Source organism: Dipodomys merriami, unplaced genomic scaffold (assembly GCF_024711535.1).
Source record: "Dipodomys merriami isolate MVZ:Mamm:240054 unplaced genomic scaffold, mDipMer1.0.p SCAF_497, whole genome shotgun sequence".
In the NCBI taxonomy this organism is placed as follows: Eukaryota; Metazoa; Chordata; class Mammalia; order Rodentia; family Heteromyidae; genus Dipodomys; species Dipodomys merriami.
Genome location: NW_027206065.1, coordinates 467890 through 491074, shown reverse-complemented (window position 1 = coordinate 491074; position 23185 = coordinate 467890). Strand labels below are relative to the sequence as shown.

Sequence of the window (23185 nt, the reverse complement as noted above, 5' to 3'; positions counted from 1 at the left end):
ACTTGAGCCACAGCGCCACTTCCGGCTTTTTTCTTTTTGCTTATGCGGTGCTGAGGAATTGAACCCAGGGCCTCATGCATGCAAGGCAAGCGCTCTACCACTGAGCCAACTTCGCAGCCTCTGCTTTAATATTTTAATTAAAGAAGTTACCTGGGACGGGGGGGGGGGGAGGAATTCTGGCCCTCAATCTTTATAGAGCCCACTCCCCATGTCATCTCAAGGTTAAAATGTGAAGCGCAAACAAGATACAATAGGAAAGGCAGAGGACCAACTTCACAGGTAATGCCTGTGCAACCTCTGTGCAATGGCCACAAAGGAAGGCCATATGCTTTTTATTTTATCCCTCCTCCCCGTCCTCCCCCATGGGATAAAAATCCCAAGACCCAACAGTTTCCAGGTAGTCAATCCTTACCTGAACTGTAGAGTATTAGTAAACTGGGAGCATTGGCTGCTAGATTTTTATTAATTTTTTTTGTGATTCTGAAGATCAAACCCAAGGGCTTCATACTTGAACCGCACATCTACTTCCAGCTTTTTGTGGTTTAATTGGAGAAAAGAGTATCACAGACTTTCCTGCCAGGGCTGGCTCTAAACCACAATCCTCAGATCTCAGCCTCCTAAGTAGCTAGGATTACAGGCATGAACCACTAGCACCTCTCTCAATTTTTTTTAAAGAGGGACTAAAACTAATAACTCTACAATATCTATTGCTGACCAGACAGCCTTTCAAAAATGGGCTTCTCGCCAACCTCCACAAGTAGATGAGACCGAAATCCCAATTTACAAGTGAAGCTCAGAGATTAAGGGACAGCTAGGAAATGACAGGGCCAAGACCTTTACCAGTGCTTTTTCCCCCTTACAGTACCCATGACAGATAGGGAAGTAGAGGCAGGAACTAGAGGGACTGACTGGATTTGCCTATGGTAATGGGCCACTTACAGTTGACAACTGTTCCTCACACAATCTGTCCCCTTAGAGTCTTTTGGAGATCACCCATGGGCTGGGGTATACCTAAAGATGTACCCATCACAGCTCAGCTTAGAGGGTGCTACAGGAAGACTATAGTACACGAGATACACCTGGGAGTGTGGTAGGAATCAGAACCCAAATGTATGGCATTCTTCCTAGGCAATGAGAGGAAGGGTGTAATACAAAATGTATTTTAGAAAGCCATCTGGACCAGGCCCTCCTTATCTATGCATATCTATGTCCTGGATAATACTTGACTGAAGGGCAGGTGTTCTCTGGGAAAGATTGAAGAATGAGAGTCGAGCTGTGGCAGGTGTGAAGGCTCCACCTGACCCACCCAAACAGTCCCTTTCCTGTAAATAAGGCCCATAGGAAAGATTAGCATGCCCTGGGCTGAACCCTAACTCCAGCCATATCAGGCACTTTTACCATGAGCCTAAGCCCAGCAATCCTGCTCCCCACTCAGCCACTTGCTGGACAGCTCCATCTACCTAGAAAACACCCAGCCCTGCAACATTCTCAAATTATGGCTCCAAACAGCAGTTAGGCAAGAGTAATTAAAGGGAATGTTATCTCAGTCAGTCTCTCATTAGCCACATAATTAGACTGCTGAAAATAATTAACATTCCTCTTGACAAAGGAAACAGAGGACCCATTACATTCATTAGGACAGCCTCACCAGCCTGAGGAAGGCTGAGAAAACTCATCACCTTTCAGTCTAGCAGGTGACACAGCACACTTGGTGATGCAGACTAGCCCTGGGACAGGCTGGTGGACCAGCTAATGCATGTGACACACCTTGGTGTATCTATTACAGATGATATTAACACACATATAGCATGGAGAAAAACAACTGGAAGGAAATGCTGGCCCGTGTCACAATAGCCACGGGCATGCATTTGCTTCCCCCAAAGCCCTAGAAATGACAGAAAACACATCATCGAGGAAGAATCAATCTATTGTAGCACCAGAAAACTACAAGGAATTATTAGGGCTCCCTGAATCCAGAAGGCAGATGGGAAAACATAGAGGAGAACTATAAAATAATAAAAATAACAATAATAGTACTGACCTCACATACACATATGTGACCTTGTTCCAAAAAATCTGCTCTATTATCTCATTTAGCTCTTACAAAAATGTTTTCAATTGGACATTATTATTACCTTATTGTGTAAGTAAGACTCAAAATGGTTGCATTCTTTCTCAGTGTCACAGGGCTAATAAGTGGGCGGGCTAAGATTCAAACCCAGTCACTAGAGGAGAGGGGCAAGGGATCATCTGATAGACTCACCTCTGCCACTACCCAGCAGACACATCCACCTACTTGTCTACAACCAGGGGCAACTGGAACTAGTTCTTATGATTAGAGAGATAATCAGAAAACCCCAAAGATACAAGGAACCCAGTTCACAGGGTTTACCTAACACCAAACAGAAACCAGAGCTGTTAAACAAGGACCGAGTTTAAAAATAGAAGTTCTAGCTAGGAAAAAAACAACAACACAATTAATAGTGACAACAGAATGAAATGTGTTTTTTTAAGTATTATTCATGCCAGGGGTGGGTGGCTCATGCCTGTAATCCCAACTATTCAAGAGGCTGAGATCTGAAGATTGTGGTTCAAAGACAACCCAGGCAGGAAAGTCCATCAAACTCTTAATCTCCAATTAACCATCAGAAAACTGGAAGTGGAGCTATGGGTAAAAATGGTAGACCGCTAGCCTTGAGCAAAAGAGCTCAGGCAGGAACACTGCTGAGGCCCCGAGTTCAAGCCCCACAAGCAACCAAAAAAAAAAAAGTATTTCTTATATCCTGAGGAACAAGCAGGACTACCAGGGCAAACAAGGCTGTTAAATTAAGCTAAATAGTTTAGACATGAAATAAATTTCTCTTCAGTATTAGAAAAGTTATTATTATTATTTTTGGGGGGGGGGTCCAGTCGTGGGGCCTGAATTCTGGGCCTGGGCGCTGTCCCTCAGCTCTTCAGTTCAAGGCTAGTGCTCTACCACTTGAGCCACAGCGCCACTTCTGGCTTTTTTATTTTTGCTTATGTGGTGCTGAGGAATCGAACCCAGGGCCTCAGGCATGCAAGGCAAGCACTCTACCACTGAGCCACCTTCCCAGCCCCAAGAAAGGTTATTATTTTTATTTATTTTCTTTTAGCTGGAAGTCAAGCATAGGAGGAAGTTGGTTATTTTTCTTTTTTAATGCCTAGTACAAATAGATATTCATAAGGTTTTGGTGAATAAACCATGTTGCAAAGCCAAAGGTAGGTGGCTCACACCTGTAATCCTCGCTACTCAAGAGGCCAAGATCTGAAAGTTCAGGTTCAAAGCCAGCCTGGACAGACAAATCCAAGAGTCTGTTTTCTCCAATTAAACAGCAAAAAACCCCCTAGAACTAGAGGTGTGGTTCAGATGGTAGAGTGCCAGCTTTGAGTGAAAAGGCTAAGCAAAAGCACAAGGCCTGACTTCAAGCCCCAGTACTGGCACATTCGTACATATAGGTATACACACACCACACACACACACACACACACACACACACACACACACACACACACACACACACACACACACACACACACACACACACACACACACACACACACACACACACACACACACACACACACACACACAGGCGGTGAATCCTGTCCTCTATTCTTACCAAGACTGGTCCATGTGGACCATAATTTGATGGTACCCAAGCATACACACTTGTCTCTTCTCTCTAGTCCTCTGCTTAGAATTCCCTCCACCTGCAATGCCCTGCTCTCTCCTCTACGTTGACCTGCATCAACCTGACCTTCAAGCCCTCCACAATTACCCTCCAGTGAGATGAAAACTGAAAAAGAAAAAAATTACTGGCACCTAACTTAACACCACAATCCCCTTTATCCCTCTTCCTGCAAACTCCTAAGACACCTTTCCTCAGCTGCTTAAGCGGCATCTCTCCTCCAGGGTTGTGGCCCAGCTCTAGGGGACTCCCCTGTGCAGTCACAGTATATTGCCCTTTACCTTTCCGTGAGTCCAAGTCTTTCTCACCCTGCTCTATCGCAGGCAGCTTCAAGAGCCAGAGAAGACACGAAGCTCCTTTTTATACCTCCGTGATATACAATAAAGCTGAGTAGCCTGCGCAATAACATTCTTCTATATTATTTGCATGCATGACAAATAAGCATTTGTTTCTCATGACCAGTCAGCAGAAAATAATTGTGAAGTGGTGACTCAACTGAGTTGAGCTCAACACATGCAGGTTCTTCCACATGGGTGGTGTTCCCCCAAATGGACTTGCCTGCCTAACAAGTGCAGTGCCCTGAGTTCAAACCCCAGTACTGCTAAAACAAATGAAAGCAAAAAAGGGATTCATTGCCAGTGGCTCACACCTGTAATCCGAATTGCTTAGGAAGCTGAGATCTGAGGGTTGCATCAGAAACCAGCCCGGGCAGGAATTTCTGAGACTTTTATCTCCAGTAATCTACTCAGAAAAAGCTGGAAGTGATACTGTGGCTCAAGTGGTGGTATAGTATTAGCCTTGAGCACAAAGAAGCTCAGGGACAGCGCCCAGGCCCTGAGTTCAAGCCCAGGACTGGTAAAAAAAAAAAAAAAAGGACTAACTGAAGCATGGCTCAAGTGGTAGAGCACCTGCCTAACAAGCACAAGACTGTACGTTAAAAACCCCAGTACACCCCAACACACACATGTAATCCTAGCTACTCAGGAAGCTGAGATCAAAGCCAGCCCAGGCAGGAAAGCCCATGACACTCTTACCTCTAATTAACCACCAGAAAACTGGAAGTGGTGCTGTGGCTCAAAGTGGTACAGCACTAGCTTTGAACAAAAATGCTTAGGAATATCACCCAGGTCCTGAGTTCAAATCCCACAACCAAGGAAACAAAGTGGATGGTGGGAATGGGAAGGATATAGACATATGAAGGGCAAATCCAGTACTTATCAGATGTCTTCAGTGGGTATAAACGTTTCAGCTATTGGACTTCTACCTGTCAAAATGTTCCTCAAAGGGCTGGGAATGTGGCTTAGTGGTACAGTGCTTGCCCAGAAGTGGTGCTGTGGCTCAATGGTAGAGTGCTAGCCTTGAGTAAAAAAGAAGCTAAGGGACAGTGCCCAGTCCCTGAGTTCAAGCCTCGGGATTGGCAAAAAAAAAAAATGTTCCTCAAAGGCATAGTTCCTCCCTCCCTTTTCTTGCTTCTCCATCATTTTATTCCTTTCTCTTCCCAAGATCAGCAGTGTTGCAGGAGGCGTCCATCCTAATGTCAGAAAACAGGGTTAAACTTTGAGAACTATCCCTACCTAATGTATTCTCCAAGTATTGACACCTGTTTTGCCCTAAGCTCTCATGTGTCAGGGTATACCTGTTAAACTATAGCTTCAGGGTTTTATATGCTATTGGCTTTTTAAAAAATGGTCCAGGCCACGTTTCTGTCTTTGAGATGTCACTCAGGCTTTCTAAGGCAGATGCCCCATTTCCAACACCCCACTGGCATCCCCATGAGCTAACTCCAGAATAACTCTCCCACTGACACAAGCACTGTGCCCCTCCTCAGGTTCACTGCTCCAGCTGTGTTGCTACTAGTGTGTGTGAGTGTATGTGTGTAATATGGGGTTTGAACTTAAGACTCTACATTTGCTAGGCAGGTGCGCTGCCACCTGATTCACCCACTGTGCCAAAATCTTGGTAATTCTATTGTAATATCAAATACTTGGAAAACTGCCAATGACTTACATTCTCACAGTGCTTTTTACCTAAACAAGACTTTCCAAGTTCATCTTATTATTCATACCTACATCTACATATTCATTCATAAGTAATTACTCATTCAGTATCTAGTTTGTGTTCCCAGGTATGTACAAAGCGTATAGATTCAAAGACCTCAATCCAGGCCAAAGGCAGCTAACCCACATTACGTGGTCCTGATTGGCTGCTGGCACACTATACACACCAGGGTCCCATCTATGATAGGGCACCGAGAAAATTATTTTTAAAAGGAAAGGGGGGTTAGCTAAGTGGTCCAGGGCTTGCCTAGCACATTTGGGGTCTTGGTTTCCATCCTCAGTACTGTGAGGGAAAGAAAAGAAAAGAAAAAAAAATGAGCATGAATCAAGAAGTGATTATGGCACAGCAACCATATAAACTTCATTGTTTCTCAAAACTTATAATTTAGAATAATATTTAGTTACTTTTAAGACCCTAATTCAGGGTCTTCTTCCAGTCCAAGTAGAAAATTAGGAGTTTAGCAGACACCACGAATTAGTGACAACTATTAAGAAACACAATAAATTAGTGCAAGGCTATTAGGAAAGCATGACTGATAGGACTCCATGAGTGCTCTATTGGGAGGAGAGGGGAACGAGTTAAGGATGACATACAGACAACTGCCTTGGGCAATGTCAGGCCATTATAAGAGAAGACAGAAGGGGTGGGGAGATGGGAGTCTGGGAGCCACAATAAGCCGCATTTCAGGTGCACTAAGTGTGGACTGCCAGCCGGAGGCTGGAGATAGGTTTGGGATTCCAGCTGGATGGAGCACTGCAGAAGGAGGAACATTGTGGGGGAGAGGGTACAGGGGTGACATCCAGTGCTGGCAGAAGATGAAGTGGTCTGAAAGGGCCTAAGGAAGGATAAGAAAGGCTGGAGGAACCCTGGGAAAGAACCCTGGAACAACCAGGAAACAGAAATAGGAGAATGACCCAGGGCAGGGTCAGCTAAAGAGGCAGGTTACACAGAGATGGAAAAGACTTGGCAACACAGAGGCACTGGTGACCATGGAGGAAGGAGGTCACTGGGCTAGTGTGTAGAGGGGACGTGAGAAATGAGCTTGTGAAGAGAAGGAAGAAAAATAGCTAGACAAGCAGACGTGAAAGAGGTGTCCTCTCTCCCTTTTCCTTCCTTCCTTCTTTCCTTTTTCCTTTGCCCTCCCTCTCTTCCTTCCCTCTCTTTTCCTTTCTTTCTCTTTGAAGAGATCTAAGATGTTTAAGGGCTAAAGAAGAAATCACAGCAAGAAGAGCTTGTGAATGGGCTGTCCACTGTGGACACGCAGGATATTCCGTGCTGTTCTGAGTTTGTGGGGAACACAGTGAGCCACAGTCCAATAATCCTAAGGCACTTTTCTTTTTCCTGTGCCAGTACTAGGGCCTGAACTCAGGACCTTGTGCTCTTGCTTGTTTTGTTTCACTGGGATTTTTTTTTTTTTTTTTGGTTTGCTTTTGTTTTAAAATCAAGGATGGCTTTCTACAACTTGAGTCATACCTCCATTTTCAACTCTTGCTGATCCCAGCTTCCTGAGTAGCTAGGATTACAGGTGTGAGCCACCAATGCCTGGGTTACATTTTTTGTTTTTGTTTTTTGGGGTTTTTTTTTGGGGGGGAAAGGGAGTTATAGGGCTTGAACTCTGGGCCTGGGCACTAAACCTCAGCTCTTAAGCTCAAGGCTAGCGCTCTACCACTTGGGCCACAGTGCCACTTCTGGCTTTTTCTGCTTGTGTGGTGCTGAGGAATCGAACCCAGGGCCTCATGCATGCAAGGCAAGCACTCTACCACTGAGCCACCTTCCCAGTCTGGCTTACTTTTTGTTTATTATTGTGAAAATACTGTTCAGAGGGGTTACAATTACATGGGCAAGATAATGAGTACACTTCTTATCAAGCATTGTAGCCTCCTCCTTTGTTGGCTTACATTTTTTAATTAATTTTTTTAATTGTGCAATTTTGTTGATCAAACACAAGACACCACCCATGCCAGGCGAGGGTTCTTCCACTGAGCTGCATCCCCAACCCACATTGTCATGTTAATCTCCTTCACAGAGAAGAGACCCAGGCATATGAAATGAAATGTAACCTAACTAAGGTCATACAAACATTGTACTACTGTAAGCCAGGCCTAGAATACAAACTCCCAGAGTCTTTGGCTATTCAAGGCCAGTAGAGAAGACTGGGGGCAGCTCTGTCAACCCCACAGTAGGTGGGGAGTTCTACAGGTACCCAGAGGAGCAATGCCTGGTATTCTGTAGTTCTCACATGGGGCCTGCATCAGTGTAGAACGGTGCACTGGGCAACAAATAATCAAAAAGCCTATCCATTATTTATCTGTGCCAACAACCTTTTATTTTAAGTGGTTTTGCTTTGCAGAGCTAGGATTTGAAACTAGAGCCTCATTCACATTAGGTAAACACTCTACTGTGGAGTTAGAGCCCCAGTCCCTTTGATACATTTTGTCATTCTTTTGGTTTTTTATTTTTATTTTATTTTTTTGGGGGGGTCCAGTCATGGGGCCTGAACTCTGGGCCTGGGCGCTGTCCCTCAGCTTTTCAGCTCAAGGCTAGCGCTCTATCACTTGAGCCACAGCGCCACTTCCGGCGTTTTTCTTTTTTCTTATTGGTGCTGAGGAATCGAACCCAGGCCTCAGGCATGCAAGGCAAGCTCTACCACTGAGCCACCTTCCTAGCCCCCTTGTTTTTTATTTTTGTTTTTATCAGTATTGAGGTTGGAGCGCAGAGGCTCATGCTTATTAGACAAGTGCTCTACCACTTGAACTACTCTTTCAGTCCTTGTCATTGATTTCTGAGATAGAGTCTTGTACATAGCTGAGTCTGGCCTTGAACTTGAGAGCCTCCTCCAGAGTGATGTGACTTCAGGCCTGTATTGTGCATGGTTTTTATAGGGGCTGAATTAGTAGGTAAATTGAGGAAATATTGTACTCTATGTTCTTGGGCACTTTACAAGAAAGGTACATCAATTTGGAGAATGACAAAACCACCAGCAGCACATTTGGAATTTGAGTCACCCACACAAATAACCTGTATCACGTGAGTATTTGTGATTATTACATTCTCAGTGACTTTGTAAAGATTCAGGCACCTGACTGTATCCTTCTAGCTTCTGTGTGGTTATGTCCAAGCAATAGCATATTAGAATACATGAGACTTTTTGGTTATATTGGTGGTACATGCCTGCAATCCGAGCACTTAGAGGCAGAGGCAGGATGATGGACACTTCAATTCGAGCCTGGGCTAAATGTGTGTCTCTCACACACATTTACACACATACGGGTTGGGGATGTAGCTTAATGGTAGAGTATTTTTCTAGCATGTGAGTGCTGAGTTTGATCCTAAGTATTACAAAAAATAATAAAAAAATTAAAGTGAATGTATATAGGCACACATAGTATCTGTTTTTCAGGGTACTTATGAGGCATTACAAATTTTTTTTTGCTAAATAAAATGAAGGTACCAATGTAGATCATATGCCTCTGGAAGCAAGGAAAACTGCAGTGCAAAGAGGGACTCGAGGCTGAGCAAAATCAAGATGGATTTGACTGTTCAATGATCAATGAAGACAATGGTCTTTCACTGACACCAATAAGAAGCTCCCAAATGATCAGTACACAGATCATATGGTCAAACTATGGGGCTTATGAAAAACTATTCAACTGTCTGCCTTTGTGAAATTCCATTTTCCTGGTTTAATTCAAATGATTACCATTTTGCAGCATTTTTTCCAGGATAACAGTAATAGAAAGAAAATCCCAAGGGACCAGGGAAATGATAAATGGTTCAATATCTGGACACAGAGATGTGTTTAGAAGACGTTAAAGAACCAGGTGCCAGGCTCTATCTATGGCATATCCTCCTTAATGGATGAGAAGACGAGTAAACAGTATGTAAGAGGATGCTTAAGGATATTTATGGAAAAGGCTATGTTGTGAGGAATCGTGAATAGGAATAAAGATAGAGAAGTAAACACCCCAGAGGACCTCCAATAGGTTGAAGTAAATAGTCAAGGCTTAGATTCAGAGTTGGCCTGGCTATTTAGTGACAGAAAGGTAGCCTAAACTCCACAGGCCTGGCCATTATTCTCTGTGTGTGTGTCGGGGAGGGGGGTGGGGTGGTGTGTGTGTGTGTGTGTGTGTGTGTGTTTAGGTACCTGAGGCCTCACACTTTGGTTTGGCTTTCTTGCTCATGGCTGACACGACCAATTGAGTCACACTCAACCACTTGAGCCATACCTCCAGCAAGCTTTGTGGTAAATTAGTGATGAAGTTTTGTAAACTTCATGCCCAAGTTGGCCTTGATCATGATCATACTGTGTCACTAGGAATACAAGCATCACTGGTGTCCAGTTCTGGCTATCATTTTTTAAACAAAAAAAGTCAAAAACAAAAAAAATGTGCCTTTTGCTCAGGAAGGGACAGGTGACTGGTAGGTTCTCCAAATCTGAGGAGACATGGAGGTGGACTGGAGAGAAAGAAAAGGAACAGTCTCCAATCTCATGCAAGGTCTGTGTATAAACAGGGCTCTCCTAGCCTAGCCTATCTACTCAAATATGCAATTCTGTGTCACTGATGCTATTAGTTTCCTCAAATAACTAAACATAAAATTAAACACAATAGAATACCTTAGATTTCATCATTACATATCTGTATTGTTTTCAAACTTTCCTCTGTGTTAAACCTGCTGAGAAGTAAGCCCCTACTCCTTTAAGGACACACCAGTTTATCACAGAATCACAGCCAAGGAAAAGAGGAAAGCTCTGTGGTTTAAGAATCCTGTTGAGAGGGCTGGGAAGGTGGCTCAGTGGTAGAGTGCTTGCCTTGCATGCCTGAGGCCCTGGGTTTGATTCCTTAGCACCACATAAGCAAAAAGAAAAAAGCCGGAAGTGGTGCTGTGGCTCAGGACAGAGCCCAGGCCCAGAGTTTAGGCCCCATGACCGGACCCTCCCCCACCCCCAAAAAAAGAATCCTGTTGAGGGGCTGGGAAGGTGGCTCAGTGGTAGACCACTTGCCTTGCATGCTTGAGGCCCTGTATTTGATTCCTCAGCACCACATAAGCAAAAAGAAAAAAGCCGGAAGTGGTGCTGTGGCTCAAGTGGTAGAGTGCTAGCCTTGAGCTGAAGAGCTGAGGGACAGTGCCCAGGCCCAGAGTCCAGGCCCCACGACTGGACCCCCCCCCCCAAAAAAAAGAATCCTGTTGCAAGCCAGGCGCCAGTGGCTCATGCCTGTAATCCTAGCTACTCAGGAGGCTGAGATCTGAGGATCCCGGTTCAAAGCCCAGGCACAAAAATCCTATCTCCAACAAACCATTCAGAAAACTGGAAGTGGCGCTGTGGCTCAAGTGGTAGAGTACTAGCCTTGAGCTGAAGAGCTCAGGGACAGTACCTAGGCCCAGAGTTCAAGCTCTACCACCACCACCAACAACAACAACAAAAAAATAATCCTGTTGCAAGCCAGGCACCAGTGGCTCACGCCTATATTTCTAGATACTGAGGAGGCTGAGATCTGAGGATTGCAGTTCAAATCAGCCTGGGAAGGAAAGGCTATGAGGCTCTTATCTCCAATAAACCATCAGAAAACTGGAATTGGTACTGTGGCTCAAGTGGTAGAGTGCTAGCCTTGAGCTGAAGAGCTGAGGGACAGCACCCAGGCCCAGAGTTCAAGCTGACAAAAAAAAAAAAAAATCCTGTTGCAGGCTGGGATGTGGTTTAGTAGTAGAGTGCTAGCCTAGCATGCATGAAGCCCTGAGTTCAATTTCTTAGTACCACATAAACAGAAGAAGCCAGACGTGGCACTGTGGCTCAAGTGGTAGAGTGCTAGCCTTGAACAAAAGAAGCTCAGGGACAGAGCCCAGGCCCTGAGTTCAAACCCCAAGACTGGCTAGAGGGGTAGGGGAGTGGGGGGGGGGGGGGGGAAGGCATCCTGTTGGGACTAAGCCACAAGGCAGTCAATGCCTTTTTGTGAGGCAAGAAAGACACTGGTCTACCAAGTGCTAGTGGCTCCTGCCTATAATCCTAGATACTAAGGAGACTGAGATCTGAGGATCAATCAGTCAAGTCAATCAATCAACCTATCAGCCAGGGCAGGAAAGTAATGAGACTCTTATCTCCAATTAACCACCAGAAAGCCAGAAGTGGATCACGGCGCCAGTGGTAGAGTGCTAGCTAGCCTTGAGCAGAAAAGTTCAAGGACAGCCTCCAGGCCCTGAGTTCAAGCCCCACAACCACCATCACCAACAACAACAAAAGACATTTGGCCAGGCACCGGTGGCTCCTTGCCTATAATCCTAGCTACTCAGGAGGCTAAGATCTGAGGATGGAGGTTCAAAGCCAGTCCGGGCAGGAAAAGTCCAGGAGAACTCTTATCTCCAATAAAACACTCAGAAAACTAGAAGTGGTGCTGTGGCTCAAGTGGTAGAGCACTACCCTTTAGCTGAAGAGCTGAGGCCCAGAATTCAAGCCCCACAACCGACAAAAAAAAAAAAAAAAAAAGACATTTGCAGCTGGAATTAGTGGCTCAAACCTGTAATCCCACACTTGAAAGACTGAAGCAAGAAGACTGAGAATCCTAAGGTCAAGCTCAGCCTTTAAAAAAAAGAAAGAAAAAGCATTCATTTTCAGTCCAAAACTTAATCCGGTATCAAAAGAAACTTAGGAATCAAAAGAAATTATATTTTAATGCAACATTTCAAAAAAAAAATCAAACCATAGCCAAGGGCTATAACTATGTAAAACCAGGGCTGTGATCAAAGGGATATTAATGAGGCAAGTTCCATGTAAAGTTCCATGTTGTCCAAAAACCTTACCCACTCCCATACCAACAATAGCTCTGATAAGAAATGTTATATAGCATCATAACCTTTATCCTGAGTCCTTAGAATTCAGAATATTTTAGAATTTTATCATGTAGACTGGTGCTAGGCAGGAGGTTGAAATGTGAAAATCAAGGTTCAAAGCCAGCTCAGGCAAGAAAGTCAATAAGACTTTTATCACCAATTGACCAGCAAAAGAGCTGCAAGTGGGGCTGGGAATGTGGCTCAGTTGGTAGAGTGCTTGCCTAGTATGCATGAAGCTCTGGGTTGGATTCCTCAGTACCACATAAGCAGAAAAAACTGGAAGTGGTGCTGTGGCTCAAGTGATAGAGTGCTAGCCTTGAGCAAAAGTAGCTCAGGGACAGTGTTCAGGCCCTGAGTTCAAGCCCCAGGACTAGGAAAACAAAAACAAAAAACAAAAAAACCTGCAAGTGCTAGTGTGTGGTAGAGCACCAGCCTTAAAGGAAAAAGCTAAGGGACAGCACCCTGGCCCTAAATTCAAGCCCCAGTACCAGCATACACACACACACACACACACACACACACACACACGAAAGTAATATAGAGCACATATTGTAAAGTACATAGTTCCCACAGCAGGGTCTCCTAAGTTAACAAATGAGCATTTCTGTGGTGACATCTATTAACACATGACATGTAACTAGCCTTAGATGGCCTTATTAGTCTAAGTCAACCTTTACTAACACTGGTCAAATGCAAGGTTTAGATTTAAGAATAGACTTGCTAAGCATATATTAGGTCTCTTAAAGAAAAAAGGCAGCAGACTGGACTCAAAGTGTTTTATATTTCATGATGAAAAGTGAAGAAATGTGAAGTTCTTGCTGAGGATCATGCAGCAAGAGGGTGATTTCTAAAAGTCAAGTTCACACACAGACAGACATAATGCATACATTATTCTCCTCCAGCCAACTAAGATAATTTGCAAAATCTATGCAAAGAGTCCTGAACCTTCAAGCAATGGTATTGATAAGTCGAAATCAATAGACATTGGAGGGCATCTTTGCAAAGAAAGTTAGGCAGTGCTGCTGGTGGGTGTGAGTTCACCATAGAGAATTTGCCCTGAGGTCCTGCTGGTGGACAGAGAGTACTGATGTCTATGGCCCTGCCATTCCAGGGTCATTGTACCATTGCATCCTGGGATTAATGTGGACCATACACAGGTCAAAGTTGCAGTTGTCCTTTACTCAGACAGACTAAAGGACCTTAATGGGAAAAGGCTACAGGTAAATTCCTGGATTTTAAGTATTGAGGAAGGAACAATGATGTAGAATAGAGAAAAAAAATTTTTCCAGGTGCCAGTGGCTCACATCTGTCATCCGAGCTACTCAGGATCCTGAAATCTGAGGATCACAGTCCAAAGCCAACCTGAAAAAAAAATTCCATGAGACTCTTTGCTATAGTAATCACCAAAAAGCCAGAAGTGGAGCTGTAGCTCAAGTGGTAGAGTGCTAGTCTTCAGCAAGAAAAAAAAAAAAAAAAAAAGCTCAGAGACAGCGCCCAGGCCCTGAATCTAAGCCCCCAGGACTGGCACAACATGGAAGGAAGGAAGGAAGGAAGGAAGGAAGGAAGGAAGGAAGGAAGGAAGGAAGGAAAGGAGGGAGGGAGGGAGAAAGGGAGGGAGGAAGGAAGGAAGGAAGGAAGGTAGGTGAGGGAGGGAGGGAGGGAGGCAGGGAGGCAGGGAGGCAGGGAGGCAGGGAGGCAGGGAGGCAGGGAGGCAGGGAGGCAGGGAAGGAGGGAAGGGAAAAAGGGAAAGGAAACCAAAGGAGTATTTTTTCCCCATGACAATGGAAAGTGAATATTCTCACAGTTGGGGGAAGAAGGATCTTGGAAAAATCCATGTGCATAGCCTCAAGAGAGTCAGCATTAAATACCTGCCAGGTTCAGGAAACTGAGAACCAGGAGCCAATACTGGCCCCTGAGCCTTTTCCCATCACTCCCAGTCCAATGACAAAGGCTTGGGTGTGTGTGAAGTACTGAATGGAGACCATGTTTGTGACTTAAGGTAACTGCCATACCTTCTATTGCCTGTAAATAAACAGGACATCCCAGGACAAAGGAAGAACTAATTCCACTAAATAAGCATAAAGTGATAGCGGGACACAAAATTAAGTTGCATCATGAGTACATGCCAATGAGTCATGTTTCTTTTTACTCAGAAATATAGTTATTCCAAAATGTTTGTTCCCACACCAACTAAGTCTGTCCTTCATACACCTAGTGGTACAGCAATCACCATTAGAAATTACTGGTATAACAATAAAGAGATAAGATGGGCAGGGACAGAAATGATTGATTCAGATTGATTTGGTGGTTTTGGTGGGAACTTGTTTGCTCTTCAACACTGAGTATGATGAAATGAAAACAGAAGGTACTATTGATAACTGAGAGAATCCCTGGGTCAAATGCTTTTTCAAAGGGAATTCCAAATTGCCCTATTCCATGAACAAAGACTCATGATTCCTGGACTCCAGAGCTGAGTTTATGGCTTGATCTTCATTTTCAGGTAGAGGCAGGGTAGCAAAAGAGGTATGTTCTCACTAACACCAAATCACCCAGAAAGCATCAACTGAAGTCTTCAAATCCTACAGACCTGACTGGTGACAGGGGAGTAGGGGGAGAGTTAGAAGCTTGGGTTACTCCAGGCCTTGGAGTCTACCAAATTCAAGTGCAGAACGTGAAACATAGCCCAAATGTACCATTTTACTTCTGCCTTCACTTAAGGGCTTCTCCCCAAGGGACAGTGAGAAGAGGAAGGGGAAGTGACGTTTAAATTAAAATAGGAGAGTGTTCTTTGTGGTTAAGAAATAATGAGTAGAAAGGTTAGCAAATGCCACCTCTCTACAGTACTACTGGAAAAAGGAAGGAGAGAACCCAGTTCCTCTTCACAAGAAGCTTCTTACAGCCGGGCGCTGGTGGCTCACGCCTGTAATCCTAGCTACTCAGGAGGCTGAGATCTGAGGATCACTGTTCAAAGCCAGCCGGGGCAGAAGAAACTGTGAGACTCCTATCTCCAATAAACCACCAGAAAACCGGAAGTGGCTCTGTAGCTCAAGTGGTAGAGTGCTAGTCTTGAGCTGAAGAGCTGAGGGACAGCTCCCAGGCCCAGAGTTCAAGCCCCACGACCAACCAAAAAAAAAAAAAAAGAAGAAGAAGCTTCTTACTCTAGCTCTGACTCTGTCCCTTTCCCTTCTCATTCAACTCTACTTTTGCTCTCCCAGCTCTTTCTTACAGTTCCCTATTGAGTGAATTCTTCCATGAGAAAAGCCAGAACCATCCAGATTCACCTGGACCATCCAGAATTAACTACTTAAAAGAGTGGCTACAGAACATCTCTTTCAATATTTATTTTATAGGTAAGGAAACTAAAAGCCAATGAATTCATGTCGCATGCCCAGAGTTGTTAGAGCTGGGCAGAGCTAGGCCACTTATTAGCTACATGATCTGTGTGCTTATGTTATCTTGAAGAGGCTTGGGTTTTTGGCAGGAGACTTGTCTCCTGGCTCCTATCACATGCTCTATCATGCAGCATCTTGGTAACTGTAAGAGAAGATAGCTCATCTCCTCCATGATACCCCTCAACTCTCATTCCTCCCCTATAAACACCTCAAAATACTAGAAGAGGTATATAGCTAACTTGCCTTGAACAAAAAAATGAATGGATCTCAATGAACTAGTCATCTCTAAATGGACTACTCAGTGGCCAGAAATACTTTCCTGGAGAATAGTCTAATTCTTTCTGTACTTTGCAGAGTATACCTGGGATTGGCATCATAATCAGCCCTCCCAGCTGTATGATAATGACAGGCAAAAGGATGGCCCAGAAACTAAGCTAGAAAATGAAGATTAGAGTCAGAAATCTGAAAAGCTAAGTTGTTAGGACTAGCAGCAACAGGGTAACAGAGAGGAAAATGCTACCCAAGAAGAGGAAGAGGAAAATTGGCCAGCAAGAAGAAAATTTTGGCATCACAATGAAATAGGGTTTATATGATACATTCCTATGCCAAGCAAAAATCCTGTTCCCCTTATAAAAAAAAAAAAAAAAAAAAAGAGCTCCCAGGCCATCTGGCCTACTTCCCTGCTGCAGGCTACAGACCTTTCCTGAACATTCATCAGGAAGCTGTTTTCAAGTAAAAATCTGTACTTCCATCTCCCTCTACCTGGCTAGGTTTAAGCCACATCTACTTTTCTTATATGTTTACTAGTGGTACTTATGTTTTGATCCTTTCCTCAACATTTGTTTCATCACCCGCTCAATTCAACACTCACAATACACAATAGAATCAGATAGCTCTCTGTTCAAATCCTAATTCAAATCCTAATTCAGTGATTTGTGCAGTCCCTTTACCTTGCAAAGGCTCAGTGTTTCCAACTGTAAAGTGAGGAACATCAATGATAGCTTGCTCTTTGCTGCAACAGAAAGACTATACATACATACATACATACATACATACATATATATATATATATATATATATATATATATATATATATAATTTAACCCAATGTCTGGTATTTAATAAGCATTCAATAAATGATGGTGGTCAACTCTTAGGCTATAACAAGTCTCAGAGTCTGGGGCTGAAATGGGCTATGCAACATCAATTAAGTGAGTAAGGAGGGAATCCCAAATGTCCTGATTTTAGTGTGTGTGTGTGTGTGTGTGTGTGTGTGAGAGAGAGAGAGAGAGAGAGAGAGAGAGAGAGAGAGAGAGAGAGCACTTGTGTGCATAAACACACCAGTCCTGGGGCTTGAACTCAGTGATGGTACACTGTCCCTAATGTCTCTAAGCTTTTTATTTATTTATTTTTTTGGAGCTCAAAGCTAATGCGCTACCACTTGAGCCACAGATCCACTTCTAGCTATTTGATGGTTAATTGGAAATGAGAGTCTCATGGACTTTGCTACCTAGACTAGCTTTGAATAATTCTCAGATCTCAGCCTCTTGAGCAACTAGGACTACATGCACAAGCCACTAGTGCCCAGCTTGATTTCTGAAATGTGTCTGTCACTAGCTCCCATATAAGCAGATTCAATGCCCAATGACCTATGAATCTGGGCATCTGATCACATTCAAGAGCCACTGCTGATGGTTGAAGAAGCACTCACATATGCTAGACACTGTGCAGGAATAAGAAAGCTTGACAGCATCTACAGGTCAGTATAAAAAGGTCATCTCATTGCTTTTGGCAAGAAAATAAAAGACAAAAATCCAGAATAATTGCATGTGTTGCTATATTTCTTGTCCTTATTTATTTTAAACTGTAGATAAAAATATGATTTATACACTAGATGCCTTATTCCTGGCTATGGAAACATTTTTTATTAATTTTTTGTCAGTCATGGGGTTTAAACTCAAGACCTACACTGCTGTCCCTAAGGTCTTTTGCTCCACAACTCCACTTCCGGTTTTCTGGTGGTTAACTGGAGATCAAGAGTCTCATAGACTTTCCTGCCAAGGCTGGCTTCAAACTGCAATCCTCAGATCTCAGCCTTCTGAGTAGCCAGTGCCTGGCTTAATATTATTAGTATTATGATGATAGATGAGGATGAGGTTGATGCATAAGAGGGAAGAAGACCTAAGGACTAGGGACAAAGATTGAGTTTGGCCAAGAACAGTAGTGGGAAAGAATAAGGATTGCCAGTGAGCTAAAATCAAGTTCCCATCATTGCTCCACAGAATGGCAGTTGTTATGTACAAGATGGGCTTCCTGTATTATCTACAAAGACTTCTCCAGAGTCTGTCCCTGTGCTAACTGTGCAAGCCATGAAACCACAGAGCCCCAGGAAGTGCACTGTGGCTCAAAGCCACAATGTCTCTCAGAAAGTCTAGAAGAGAACTGTCTCTTGGTAAACTTTGGATCTCTTTCTTGGATGGTATTCCTAGTCCTCCCAGCAGGTGTGAAGGCCTTACTGAAACTCAAGGTGAGTGATTTTTTTTTTCTGATAGAAATAGTTCATTCCAGAAGTTCACATGGCAGAGGTGCTTCTTACAAACTAAAATAATGAATGAAGCAACTAGAAGGCTTTCATCACTCAAGCCCAACTTCGAGAGCAGTCAGAAATAGATAATTTCTCAGTATGTTCTATGTGTGTGGCTTTTGGAAGAAGTGGCAGAAAGTGCTCTCTCTCTCTCTATTTGTGTGTGTGTGTGTGTGTGTGTGTGTGTGTGTGTATGTGTGTGTTATTATCTAGTAGATATGCCTATATTAATTGGTAGGTGAAGTCCTGAATACTGCCATACTTTCAAAGAAAGAAGCAATCTGAAGACCCAAGTCCTGCCTGGGTGCCCTAATTTTAGTGATGTTATCCCTTCTATAACATCACCATCCCAAACAGGAGCCCTGAGAGGATCTCAAACTCCCTGGAAGCCAGCAGAGTAAAGGATCTTGGAGAGGAGGAAGGAGGGGAGTGGTTAGAATTAGTAACGACTGTGGTTATTCTTCTGATTGCCAAACTGATTTGTGCCTGACGCTAGCACAGAAGCACCAAGATGACAGGGTTTCTTTTTAGAACCATCCTTCAAAGGAGCAAGGAGACCAGTATCACTGTGCACCCTTGACCCCATTAAGTTTATACACCAGGGGAACTGATGGTTTTTGTTTTTCTCTTGGTTTGGGGTTTGTTGTTTGTTTGTTTGTTTGTTTGTTTGTTTTGGTCGGTCGTAGGTCCTGAACTCTGGGCCTGGACTCTGTCCCTCAGCTCTGCAGCTCAAGGCTAGCACTCTACCACCTAAGCCACAGTGCCACTTCTGGCTTTTTTCTGCTCATGTGGCGCTGAGGAATCAAACCCAGGGCCTCATGTATGCAAGGCAAGCACTCTACCACTGAGCCACCTTCCTAGCCCAGGAACTTATGTTAAAGTGAACCTTGAGTTGGACCATAAGAGTTGTAGACGGTGAGAGATGACCCCTGCAGCTTGGTGTGTGCCAGCAAAGGGAAGGGAGCAGACAGAAAGGCCTTCCTTTCTATCTTGGGAACCAGCTGAGTTACTCACTTAACCTCTGGTCTATCTATGGATGTGTGTATCAAGGCCAGAAACCACTTCCTTTTCCTTGGATGGTAGCAGCTGGAGCCTCCCACAGCTCAAAGCCTCAGGCAGGTGTACATCTTAAACCAAACACAGGTACCTAATTTCTCTCCACAATTCTTTATCTCATGGTATAACTCTCAAATCCACCCAACATGCCTGTTCACATATGCCACAGCCAATGTGCTGACTCTCAGTATGACTCAGTTTCCCTCAAGGGGAACTACAATTTAAAAAAGAAAATGACCTCTCTTCCCTTTCCTCCTGAATCAGTTTACGCTTTCCTTTTTACATCGGAGAAATGGAAGGGGGAGGGGCAGAGAGAAGCAGAAAATCTGGACAGAAAGTCTGGTTTATAGGAATCCTTCCCCATATCCCCACCACCACTGCTTGGCCAAGGTATTAACACAAAGGGAGCTAAGAGTTTACCAAGAGAGAAATTATCCACATCTTACAAGGAATGTTCCTGAAATACAAAAAAACTAATACCCAAAACACCTTGTCTGTAATTCAGGGGTGGAGAGAAGAGGAAGGAGAGTCAGAAGGACACAAATTTGAGAGCCCTCTGGTTGGGGGAGAGTTAGCTATACCTTTTCTTCTTCAAGGACAGCCAGATCTGATAGGACTGTTGATGGGGCCAGCCTGCTTCAACAGTATCCATATGACATCAGACCCCACCCCACCCCCGCTGACATCATCAAAGACCCTTCTCAGAGCTTGGAGGGTGACATCCTGGCCTGAAGTTTCCCAGGGAAATCCCACCAGGAAGGAGCTCTAACACATCCTGAGAACAGAGGCTGACACAAAAACAAAAACAAACAAAAACCAACCACAAACACTTGCTGCCTGTATACCTGAGGCAACAGCTTTTCTGATAACAACTACACTTTTGAAGCCAGCCAGTGTTGGCTTTCCCTATCACAAAAGCTGTAATTTAGCCTTTTCCTGTAAAATGACACCTTTCCCTTTAGACACAATATGCAAGTCTGATACAACCGAACTAAATACAGTATAAGGCTCACTAACTCATTTAATATCTTTCATTCCAAAGACCTGAGGCTCTTAAATCACTTTGTAAATGTAAGAATTCATGCCTCATCACTTTCAAAGACGGAGTCAAGGGAGTATCAATTTCCCATCTTATAGCCCGTACATTTGAGTAACAGTCAGTCCATGAAAAGCCAGCTCTCTCACCCCTGGGAGTGGGGCCGTCAGGCCTCCATATCATTATCCTCGGCTAGGAATAAACAGCTTGGGGTAAATCCAGTAGAGGATCTGAGCAATAATCAACCCTACTCAGTTAGAGTGGAAAGGTCCACAGAAGTGGACCTGGCTGGCTCGGCGCCTGTATGGGGACCCTGACTCTAGCAATATGTTCAGGGTGACAGATCTAAACTTCAAGGGACTTCATTTTCTACCATCCCTTAATGGTCCTATATCTTTCAGTGGTCAACTTTTTTCTAGGACCAGACACCCCACCCACACCCCACCCATACCCATCCTCCATGGCTCATCTCTTTCTCTAAATACAAATTCTCAGGGGTGGGGAGGAAGCTTCATCTCAGCCCACCCTTCCATGCCTCTGGCTCTAGTTGTCCCTGAAGGCCCCATCCCTACAACCACTTGTATCATCAGCTCACTCACAGGAGAGGCCAGCCAGTCCCCAGAAGTCCAGAGCCTCCAGTGCCTTCTGTGTTCATAGGTCAGAAGATGTAGCTCTTTCCAACCATAAAGAAGGAGGAGGGGGCGGAGATCAGCTATGGGAGGGCTGTCCTGCCACAGGACAGGAGCCACACTGGTCACATGCACACCAGCAGCAAGCTAAAGGCACCTTGCTCCTGCAGACACAAAGATGGGAACTGGGGTGCTGGGATCTGATCTGTTTCTACTAAGAAACTGTATTACCCCCACACACACCCCACCCCACCTCCAGAGCACATCCTTCAGATCTCCCTTTGACCCTTTCCCAAGGTATAGCACAGAAAAGAACCTCGGCTTCCAGATGGAATAGCAGTTTTTTACTGGGGTGGTCTGTGGATGAACTGAACAACACACACACACACACACACACACACACACACACACACACACACACACACATGCCACCACCACCAAGGTTACCCTGGCAGACAGCTTCTCAGAGTCCCTCTTTTTCTCCTGAAAGAATCTTGAAGCAGCATCAAAGCAACCTGCCACGGTCTCAATGGAAACCAAACATACCCTTTCCACTCTAAGACACCCCAATTTAAAAAAAAATGAAGACAGGAAGAGAAGGCAAAGGGGTCAGTTTCTGACTGGACATAGAAAGAGGGAAAGGAAGACACCTGGGAAGGATGCCAGAGTCTCCCTGCCCTTGCCATGAGCATCCCGGCCCCCTGCAGCTCTCACCAAGGACCACAGATGGGGAGCTGGCAGCCAGGGACTGGGCTGGGCCCCTGACTGCAGGCTGGGCACAGACCTGGGAGGAAGAGAATGCCCAGGTGTGCGGCCCACCCTCACCCACTTTTTTTCCATGCACACTGGGGAGAAGTCCCCAGTCTCAAACTCAAAAGAGGATCCATGGCTCCTCAGCCCCTGCCCAGCCTGGTGCCCCACTCTGTCCTCCCGAGGCGGCCTCGGGGTGCTCTTTGCAGGGGGGCGGGGGAGGGGAGGAAGAGATGGCAACTTGAACCCCCCCAACACACACACACACACACACACACACACACACACACACACACACACACACACACTTCCCGCCACTCCACTGGATCTTTACCCTCGTCTCAGCCTGGCACCTCTTTGTTCCCCGCGGGGAAAGTTGCCAGTGCATGCGCGCCCCTTTGCCCAACACGCCCCCCTGTGCGCCCACCCCCCCCACCTCCCCTCCGGGAACCCCAACCCCGAGCGCCCTCCAATCTGCCGCCCGCTCGCGGCGCCCAAGCCCCCCGGGCGGCCGCCTCGAAACCGAAAGCAAGGCGGAGGCGGGGTCCGGCCGGGGTCTCCCCCGCGGGGCCGCCCCCCCCACCTCCGCGCGCCCCGGGGCCCGCGCTCGCGCCGCTGCCCGCCCGCCCGGCGCGGCCACCGCTCCCCGCCGTGGGAAGGCCTGTCTGCGGGCGGGCATCGCGGGCACCTACCGGTGCGGGGCCGGCCGGGGCCGCCGGCAGAGCCCGGGCAGGGCCGGCCGGACGCAGGTGCTGCCTGAAGCGCCGTCCCCCCCCCCCCACGTCCCCCTCCTCCCCATACACTCCAGGCTTGGCTCCCGCTCCTCCGCCCGCGCCGGGACTCGCGGCGCTCGCCGGCGCCGCCTGCTCCCCGCCCCCCACGCCCGGCGGCCCGCGGTGCCTCCCCCCGCGCCGCCCGGCCGACCCGCGCGCCGCGCTCAGTCCCGCATCGCCTGTTGGCGCCCGGGTGCGGCGGGTGCGGGCTGGGGGTGGGGGCGCCGGGGGCTGCGGCCGCCGCTGCCCGGGCGGAACGGAGCCCCCGGCGGCGGCGGCGGCGGCGGCGGCGGCACTCACCCATAGTACGGATGCGGTGCAAACTGCACATGCTCGCGTCTGACAGGCGCTCTGCCCCCGGCCCTGATTAAC

General features: G+C 45.8%; 1 protein-coding gene across 5 annotated transcripts in view; it reads right to left on the bottom strand.

Moving 5' to 3' along the window:
- LOC138809395 (transmembrane protein 229B) overlaps window positions 1-22778 on the bottom strand; it is a 43945-nt gene extending 21167 nt beyond the window's left edge. For 4 of the 5 annotated variants that reach the window (XM_069995913.1, XM_069995914.1, XM_069995916.1 and 1 more), the window contains exon 1: window positions 21261-21367. The gene's annotated coding sequence lies outside the window, so the exon portion shown is untranslated. Of the gene's footprint in view, window positions 1-21260; window positions 21368-22732 lie in introns of those variants that run through there. The other variant, XM_069995917.1, reaches the window with a different exon arrangement.
- Between the last annotated feature and the right edge of the window lie 407 nt (window positions 22779-23185).